A 10174-nucleotide genomic window follows, 5' to 3' on the forward strand; every position below is an offset into this window, starting at 1 on the left:
CGCCACCAACTCTGCAGGTCTGCAAAAAGACCGGAGCGCAGGGGTCATCACAGGTGGTATAGAGGTCGGGACGGGGAGCCGGGTCATGGCCACAAAGGGTCCCGGGGCTGTCACTGGTAACACAGAGAGTTCACGGAGAAGGTAAAAGGGTCCTGGGGCGAACCGGAAATTCTCTTAGAAATTACTCTCCTACACAATAATTTCCAGAGCGGCGGATGGGCAGCGTCAAGTACACCCAGGGTTGGGGAACCTCGGCTGTCCGACAAGGGCCACAGAAGGGATCCCCTGAGCAGAAAAGAAGCCTGCTTCCAAGAGACCCAGGGCGGGCACGAGAATCCTGAGTCTCCCCCCCGAGGAAGCAGGGGACTCTCACGTGTGGAGGTAAGCAGGGGACTGACATGTAATCAGCGCCTTCTGTCTTCCAGGTACGTTCACTGGTTTATATGCAGCCAAGCAGGTCTCACTACTCCCCGTGTACAGAAGTGGAAAACAGGCTGAGAGAGGCCACAACGGCTGGTGGGAGTCAGGGCTTGTGTGATTCTGAAGCCCCGGCGCTTCCCATCTCCAAGGTGGGATGGGGTAGAAAATATTTGGCTAGGGAAATCGCGGAGGGACCCTGGCGTCCGGCTTTCCGTTCACCCTCCGTCTTGACCCACTCGTACGCACCCTCCCGGCAGGAACCCCTTGAAGAGGCAGGCGCTCTGCCTCCCACCTCTAGGATCGGGTGAACACTCACTTGCGCCAGCACTCGGGCGAACAAGCTGAACAAAGTCGGCATGCAGTCAAAAGTAGGACACTAGAAACTTTCAAATACTGGGTGTAGAGAATCACCCTATCACCGGCCGGATCTTTAAATTTTCCAGCCAATCAGAGACACCGGGCGTGACAACGGGAGTGTCTTTCTTTGGGTTTCAACTCGCTGGGCTTGGGCTGTACCAATAGCACGCCGGAGGAAGGAGGCTTATTGTGGTGGCGGAGCATACCAAGTCGCGCGGACTAGTGGGTGTGGTGGGAGGGGGCGGGGACTGCAGCGGGGCCGCGCGTGGTGTTGTGTCACCAATCGCGTCTTTGAAGGTTTATTTTCAGAACCATACCTCCATCGCACACTCCCTCCTCTCTAACCCTCGCACTAAGGCTGAACTTGGCCTTGCGGAAGAGCTGCCTCTGATCCCTCTCATCTCTGTTTACACTCACTGGACCTTTGCCCATTTCTGGGCAGACCCCCCAAACCCTCGCGCGCGCGCACACACACACACACACACACACACACCCGTGGCCTACTGCTGTCGCTGCCCACCCCGCTCCCAACAGCTCTTTACACACTTATCTGTCTCTGTAACCATCATTTTACGCATTTGTCTTTCCCATGTGTCTGAGACCCGTCAGTGAGGAACTCTTGAGACCTGTGGCCAGGTGCTCAGAGAGTACAAGGGAAGTGTGTGGGCCGCTGTCTTCGGGAATTTGCATCCCTCTCATTGAACTGAATGTTTAGGGAATTTATTTTTAATTATCTTTTTCCTCCCTCATTAAATCTTGGAATGACATAGCTAGAAGGCATCTTACAGGTGAGTCAGCCTGCTCATTTATTGAATTGCCCCCATTTTTCAAATGAGGAAACCAAGGCTCCAAGAAGTTTTACCAGATGTCACATAGCTTGTAGATAGCAAAACAAAGCCTTGAACCCAAGTCTAAGCCTGCTAGTTTAACTGCTACACCACACTGCTGCCAGGTGACTGGTCTAACCTGGTGAAGGGAGTCCAGCCCTGGACTGGAATCTCAGCTCCTGACAGCCAGTGCATTGCCCCAGGCCTGCCAGTCAGATGTTACTCTAAGCAAGTTTCCTTAATGTCTCAAGCCTTTGTTTCCTCATATTTAAAAATGGAGAAAGATGAAGATGTGGTGATTGCACAACTCTGTGACTATACTAAAACGCATTAAATTATTTGCTTTAAATTGTATGGTATGTGAATTATATCTCAATAAAACTGTTAGGAAAAAATCATGAGAAATATTTTTCCTCTTAAGTGTTGTCTTGTCATATGAGTACTAGTGGCACAGGAAAATTTTTAATGTCACTGTGGTAGGCAGAATAATGACCCCCCACCGCCCCCCCCACCCCACCCCCCCGCAAACTGCAAAGATGTCTGCATCCTAATCCCCAGATTCCTTTTGTGAATATGTTACCTTACATGGCAAAAGGGACTTTGCAGATGTGATAAATTAAGGATTTGAGATGGGGAGATTACTCTGGGTTGTCTGGGTAGGCCCAACTAGGATTCTTATAAGGGAGGCTAGAGAGTCAGAGAAGATGTGATGAGGAGGAAGCAGAAGTGTGTGTGTGTGTGTGTGTGTGTGTGTGTGTGTGTGTGTGTGTGTAAGAGGGAGAGACAGACAGAGAGAGAAAGATTGATTTGAAGATGTTACTGCTGGCCTAGAAAAGGGAAGAAAGGGCCATGAGACAAGCCATAGAATACAGGAGGTTTCTAGAAGCTGGAAAAGGTGAGGGAGTGGGTATCCCGCTCTAGATTCTCCAGAAGGAACACAGCTCTTGATTTTAGTCTAGTGAGACACATTTTAGGCCTCCAGAACTGTAAGATAATAAATTTGTGTTGTTTTAAGCCACTAAATATGTGATAATTTGTTACAGCAGCTATAGCAATAAGAAACAAATACAATCATAAGCTAGAAAGCGAAAGCTGGGATTATGAACCCATGTCTGTTTATTTCCAAAGCCTGTGTTCTCTCTTTCCACTCCCCTCTGCTCAGTGGGCCTAGCACACTCACACTGTGGGCTACCTTCTCCCTTCTCTCTGTGTAGTACCCCAGACCAGTTCTAGAGAAAGCATGGAGGCTTCCACATGAATTTTCCCCTAACATTTTCTTTCTTTTGGCTTTCAATTTTTTTTTTTTTTCTTTTTTTTTGGCCTCGCCAATCGGCTTGCGGGATGTTAGCTCCCGACCAGGGATCGAAACCCGCCCCCCGCAATGAAAACCCCGAGTCCTAACCCCTGGACCGCCAGGGAATTCCCTCAAGTTTTTTTTTTTTTTTTTCCCGGTACGCGGGCCTTTCACTGTTGTGACCTCTCCCGTTGCGGAGCACAGGCTCCAGACGCGCAGGCTCGGCGGCCATGGCTCACGGGCCCAGACGCTCCGCGGCATGAGGGATCCTCCCGGACCGGGGCACGAACCCGCGTCCCCTGCATGGGCAGGCGGACTCTCAACCACTGCGCCACCAGGGAAGCCCCCAAGGTTCTTTAAATTGTAAAATATACATAACGTAAAATTTACCACGTTGACTATTTTTACGTGTACAATTCATTGCCATTAAGTACATTCAAACGTTGTATAACCATCACCTCTATTCCTAGAAAAGTTTCATTATTCCGAAACAGAAACTTTGTACCCATTAGACAATGTTTAGACAACCATTAGACAACTCCCCATTCCTCTCTCCTCTCAGCCCCTGGTACCCCACACATTTTATTCTGAAAATATTCCAACATATACAGAAAGATAGAAAGACTTTCACAGTGAACACCATATACCTACCACCAAGATTCTACAATTAATATTTTGCTGTATTTGTTTTAACACATCTAACCATCTATCCATCTCCCCATTCATCAATCCATTTTTTAAAACATATTTATTGGAGTATAATTGCTTTACAATGTGTGTTAGTTTCTGATTTATAACAAAGCGAATCAGCTATACATATACATATATCTCCATATCTCCTCCCTCTTGCGTCTCCCTGCCACCTTCCCTATCCCACCCCTCTAGGTGGTCACAAAGCACCGAGCGTCAATCCATTTTTTTGTTATTCATTTCAAAGTTGCAGACAACAGTTCATTTCACGTCTAAACACTTCAACATGCATAGAATTAACTAGAGTTTATGCTTACCTTTTAAAACAAAGAATTTATTTGGCTGCAGCAGGCGGGTTGTAGTTCCCTGACCAGGGGTCCAACCCTGGCCCCCTGCATTGGGAGTGCAGTCTTAACCACTGGACCACTAGGGAAGTCCCTATGCTTACCTTTTTTTTTTTTTCTTAAATAAATTTATTTATTTATTTTTGGCTGCATTGGGTCTTCGTTGTTGGGTCTTCGTTGCTGCCCGTGGGCTTTCTCTAGGTGCAGCGAGCGGGGGATACTCTTCATTGCGGTGCTCGGGCTTCTCATTGCGGTGGCTTCTCTTGTTGCAGAGCTCAGGCTCTAGGCATGTGGACTTCAGTAGTTGTGGCTCGCGGGCTCTAGAGCGTAGGCTCAGTAGTTGTGGCACATGGGCTCAGTTGCTCCGTGGCATGTGGGATCTTCCCGGACCAGAGCTCAAACCTGTGTCCCCTGCATTGGCAGGCGGATTCTTAACCACTGAACCACCAGGGACGTCCCAGTTGGTTCCTTTTTAATGCTGAGTAATACTGCATTGTATGGATATACTACAGTTTACCCATTTTCCTATTGATGGCGATCTGGGATTTATGCTTTAATTTCTCTTGAATAAGTTCCTAGGTGAGAAATTGCTGGTCGTGGAGTTTATAATTTAGTTTTATATGAAGCTGCAAGAGCTTTTTCCAAAGTGGTTTTCTGCCCACCAGGTTAACAGTGAGTCTTTGGAGCGAAAGAAGTCGGAGGAAAGCTAGATACCGCCTGGCTATAGATTAACGGTCCTCAGACTCCGCCCTCCTCCCCGCCCCAGCGCCACCGGCCGTCAGCTGGATCTTGATTGGCCGATGGAGGAGGGAGGCGGAGGCAGAGGGACTCCTCAAATCTGGGGCCGGACTTCCTCACATCTGGGGCCGGACTTCCTCCTTCTGGGCTTTGGGCCCTCATCGCATCCGCGGGGCTTTTGCTCGCTGCTGCCGCGAGGGGTCAATTCCGAGTGAAGCGCAACACTGCTCCCGATCTCCTCGCCTAATCCAAAGCCTGGTTTTAACGCAAGCTGTCAGGAGGAACGGGTTTTCTTCACTATGAAATTTCCTCCTCCAGAACTCTTTCTATACGTCTTACCTGCTTTCTCCCACTGGCGGTCTCAGTCCAATCCCCGGCTCACTAATAGTAACGACGGCATCAGCACAGGACTAGGTGGTTTACTAATTGCACTCTCGGCGTTTTCTCATTTGATACTTGAAAGAGCCAGCCCCTTCCTTCCTCTCCCCCTGCGGTCCTTTCTCGTTGTGCTTTTGCCCTCTCCACCTTTACAGCCCTCAGCTTACAACAGTCTGGCAGAGGAGCTGAAAGGGTGTTTCGCGGTCTTCCAGCTTCCAGAGCACTTCACCTCGTGTAGCTTCTTCTTTGGGCAGCTGACACTCATTTTATTGAACCTCTGGTACAGCTGATTATACCTCATTGAAATACTCTCTTAACTTCCACAACATACTCCCCTCGTTTTTCCTACGTATTGGCTGCTTCATGTCTGTCTCCTTTGCTAATCCCTTTCCCTCAACCAGACCTCTCAATGTGGGAGCACTTTCTTTCTTTTTTCCTATCTTTTCCAATCTCATGGCTTAATTATCAGCTACATGCTGATTCTCAATATTATAACCCCAGCCTGCCCTTCTCCCCTGAACTCCAGACTGTATTGCCATTTGTCCTCCTGATGATATCTCCATACAGATGCCTAAATGGCATGTTTTTTTTTAAATTAATTTATTTATTTACTTATTTTTGGCTGTGTTGGGTCTTTGTTGCTGCGCATGGGCTTTCTTTGTAGTTGCGGTGAGGGCGGGGGGGGGGGGGGGGGCGGCTACTCTTCATCACAGTGCGTGGGCTTCTCATTGGGTGGCTTCTCTTGTCGCGGAGCACCGGCTCTAGGCGTGCGGGCACTAGAGCGCAGGCTCAGTAGTTGTGGCGCACGGGCCTAGCTGCTTTGCAGCATGTGGGATCTTCCTGAACCAGGGCTCGAACCCGTGTCCCCTGCCTTGACAGGCGGATTCTTAACCACTGCGCCACCAGGGAAGCCCCTAAATGGCATGTTAAACTCACTCTCTCCAAAACAGAGCTTTTAATCTCCTTCTCCAATACCATATAGACCTGTTTTTCTCCTGTCTTCATCATCTCTGTAAATGGCACCTCCATTTTTGGCTCAAGTTAAAAACCATATCCTTGATTCCTTCTCCACCTACCACATCCAATCCACCATCGAAACCTGTTGTTTCTGCCTCCAAAATGTTTTGTTTTTTAGAATTGTAGTATAGTTGACATGAAAAGACAACCTATGGACTGGGAGAAAATATTTGCAAAGAATGCGACTGACAAGGGCTTAATTTCCAAAATATACAAACAGCTCATACAACTCAGTAATAACAACAACAAAAAAACCAAACAACCCAATCAAAAAATTGGCAGAAGACCTAAATAGACATTTCTCCAAAGAAGACATATACAAATGGCCAATAGGCACATGAAAAGATGCTCAACATCGCTAATTATCAGAGAAATGCAAATCAAAACTACAATGAGGTATCACCTCACACCCGTCAGAAAGGCCATCATTAAAAGGTCCACAAACAACAAATGCTGGAGCAGGTGTGGAGAATGCACACTGTTGGTGGGAATGTAAATTTGGTGCAGCCACTGTGGAAAACAGTATGGAGGTTCTCTACAAAACTAAAAATAGGGCTTCCCTGGTGGCTCAGTGGTTGAGGGTCCGCCTGCCGATGCAGGGGACACGGGTTCGTGCCCCGGTCCGGGAGGATCCCACATGCCGCGGAGCGGCTAGGCCCGGGAGGATCCCACATGCCGCGGAGCGGCTAGGCCCGTGAGCCGTGGCCGCTGAGCCTGTGCGTCCGGAGCCTGTGCTCCTCAACGAGAGAGGCCACAATAGTGAGAGGCCTGCGTACCGCAAAAAAAAAAAACTAAACTAAAAATAAACTTACCATATGATCCAGCAATCCCACTCCTGGGCATGTATCAGGAGAAAACTCTGATGCAAAAAGATACATGCACCCCAGTGTTCATAGCAGCACTATTTACAATAGCCAAGACATGGAAGCAACCTAAATGGCCACCAACAGATACATGGATAAGGAAAAAATTGAAATATAGTTGATTTAAAATGTGTTTCAGGTTTATAGCAAAGTGATTCATATATATATATATATATATATATATATATATCATATCCTTTTTCAGATTCTTTTCCATTATAGGTTATCAAAATGTATTTTGAATCTATTTGAATCTATTCAATTCCCTCAACCTCCACCCCACAACCTAGAACTAGCAACCTGTCAGCTCTCCCCTGGATTACAGCATAGTCTCATAATCTCACTGGATTCCTAGATTCCACTCTGGTCCTCCTACAATCTCTTCTCCGAACAGCAGCAGGTGGGATCTTTTCAAACACATAAATCAGATTTTGCTACTGCTCTAGTTAAAAGCTCTCAATGCCTCCCCAGGCTATTCCTTTTGGAATAAAATCCACAGTTCTTACCATAGCCTGGGGCCAACTCCCTCCCCTTTTTCCTCTGTGATCTCAAATCTACCACTTTCTTCTTTACTCACTATACTTCTGTCACACTGGCCTCCTTGGTGTTCCTTGAAGACCCTATGCCGGAGGCTTTGCATTTGCTCTTTCTTCTGCATGAAATATCTTCCACCTTTCACTGTGACTGTCTGCCTCTTTTTGGTGACTGTCTCTTTTTCATCTTTCAGGTTTCAGCTGAAATTTCCACTCTGTGGGAAAGCTCCACCCCACCACTCACACCATATCTAAAATTGGCTCCCCAATTATTATTTTATTACCTGTTTACTTTCCTTAGAGAACTTATCACATTCTGTTGTTATTGTGGTCATTTGTTTATTTGCCTATCATCTCTCTCTTCCGGCTTCAAGAGGGCAGAGATCACCCCTGTCATGTTTATGGCTTCGTGCCCTGTGTTTAGAACAGTGCCTGAAACATGGTAGCCTCTCAACAGATATTTATTGAGTGGATATTTATCAATGAATAATGAAACCATTCTCTCCAAGTCCCGACCCCTCTATCTCTACTATCTCTTGAATCTGCTCCTGCCATCCTTATAACCACTGGCTTTGTTCAAGCTCCGTCACCTCCAACCTGGATTTCTGTAACAATCTCTGACCCAATGGGTCTCCATGTCTCTCTTGCCCTGTCACCATTCTTCACACAGCAGTTATGAAAATGAGGTTTCAGAATGAAAATGATGTCAGGCCCTGCTTCACTGCTTCAGTGGCCCCCAGCTATTTGCAGGAGGAATTTCAAATCTCTCAGGTCAGCACTCAAAGCCCTTAGTGCCCTAGCTCCTGCTCCCTCCTTGGTGCCATCTTTCCGAACTCCCCACCAACATCACATGCATATGACCACAGAAATCTGCCTACAGTCCCCTAACAAGTCAGGGTCTTCTACAAGTTCTTACTTTTGTGAGATGTTCCCACGTCCTAAATTCCCGCTGCACCCCCTCTCCCCCATCCATCGAACCCTGCTAGAATACAACTTAGTTACTCCAGCCCCTCTGGGAACCAGCTCTCAGCACACACCGTGTACCGTTCTCAGGACGTGTCTACCCTCCTACTGGTTCATCAGCTCTACAAGCCAGGGCCTGGGCCTTTCTGTGGCCTGGTCACACAGTGCTGCCAAAACACATCATTTAGAGAGAGCACTGGAGTCAGGAGAGGTTTGAATCCTTGGGCCACCACTTACCAGTCAAGAGACCTTAAACAGGTCCAAGCCTTGGATTCTTGATCTGTAAAATGAGGATAAAAATTCTATTTATTTCATGGATGGGGTACCTACTTTTGTGAGTTTAGTACAGTGAGCAGATGACAGAGGTGCCCCAAATTCTTTTGAGTGAACAGATAAATGCCAGGATGAAGTATTGGAAAACACCCCACTTCAGAGGCACTCAATAAACTTTGTTGATTAAATGGCACATATGCAAAATAGACTCCATCCCTTCCACAGCCCCAGACTTTCAGTGACTTCCCATTGGCCTGAGGTTGAAATGTAGTCTCCTCAACACAGCTTCAAGGTCCTCTCTACACTGAGCTCTGTCTGCTTCTCCAGCCTGGCCTCCCTATACACACACACACACACACACACACACACACACACACACACACACATACACGCACACAATACTCTTTCATGCCTCCATGCCTCCATGTTGTTCACACTGTCTCCTCTGCCTGGAATGCCTGTTCCTTCTGTCCCGGTTTTAGTGCCCTTCCTTCCTCGATGCCTTTATCCTCACATTTAACACGTAGTTTTCTCTGTTTACATGCCTTTCTCTCCTGAAAAAGGACAGGGACCCTGGGTCCTGCCATTATCTTCCAGCCATTAGTGTAGGGCCTGATGAATAATCAAGGCAAATAAAATATTTGTGATGAAAAAAATGCGTGTGGTGTGGAGGCAACAACCAGAGGGCCAGTATGGGCTGAGTGGGGAAACTGAGACCAAAGTGGTTATCAGTGGCTCACTCTCAAGGGACAGAGCTGCCTGGATATCAAAACTGACCTCACCCCCAACCCACCATGAGTTGCTTCTGTGCAACAGCATGAATTCCCCAGGGGCTCTGGTCTCCAGCAGGCGGAACATGAGTTTCCAGATACAGGATCTTCTGAGTCCTCAGGCACAGGGTACAACGGCTGCACAGCTCTGCAAGTTGAGGGAATAAAACCGTGTGGTGGCCACAAGAGGTGGTTGTCATGTATACTGATTTTCTCAGTTTCCCAGGCTGGATTTTCTTCAGCCTTTTAGATAAAGGAACCCAGGCCCAGGTATGAAGAAAAGGTCTGACTCCATCTTCTTTCCCCTTGGCCCTGGAGCTCCAGGCTGCCCTTTTCCATGCTGACTGGAAGTGACTTGGAAGCCTGAGGGCCAGCAGAAGGCAGTGAAAGGGGAGCTGGGTCAACTGGTACAGCCGCTGCTATGGCAACCAGAGCCAAAGGAGGTCACCATTGATTCCACACGCACTTAATTCTTCCTGCAGAGGCATTGGGCAGGGTTGACCCAGAGAGCTAAGAGGGAAGAGGTGTGTGTGTGGAGGGAACAGGACCGTGCTGGAGGCTGGGATGTAGCCAGTCACTTTCTCTCCCTAGGCCTCTGATTCTCTAAGTGTAAAGTGAGAGTACAAGGTATAACTAACACCATTATCTGGTCCCTACATTTCACTCCTCGGCAAGGTTGTCAAGGCTGCAAGATTCACTGCTGGATG

Source organism: Phocoena phocoena, chromosome 2 (assembly GCF_963924675.1).
Source record: "Phocoena phocoena chromosome 2, mPhoPho1.1, whole genome shotgun sequence".
NCBI classification, from domain to species: domain Eukaryota; kingdom Metazoa; phylum Chordata; class Mammalia; order Artiodactyla; family Phocoenidae; genus Phocoena; species Phocoena phocoena.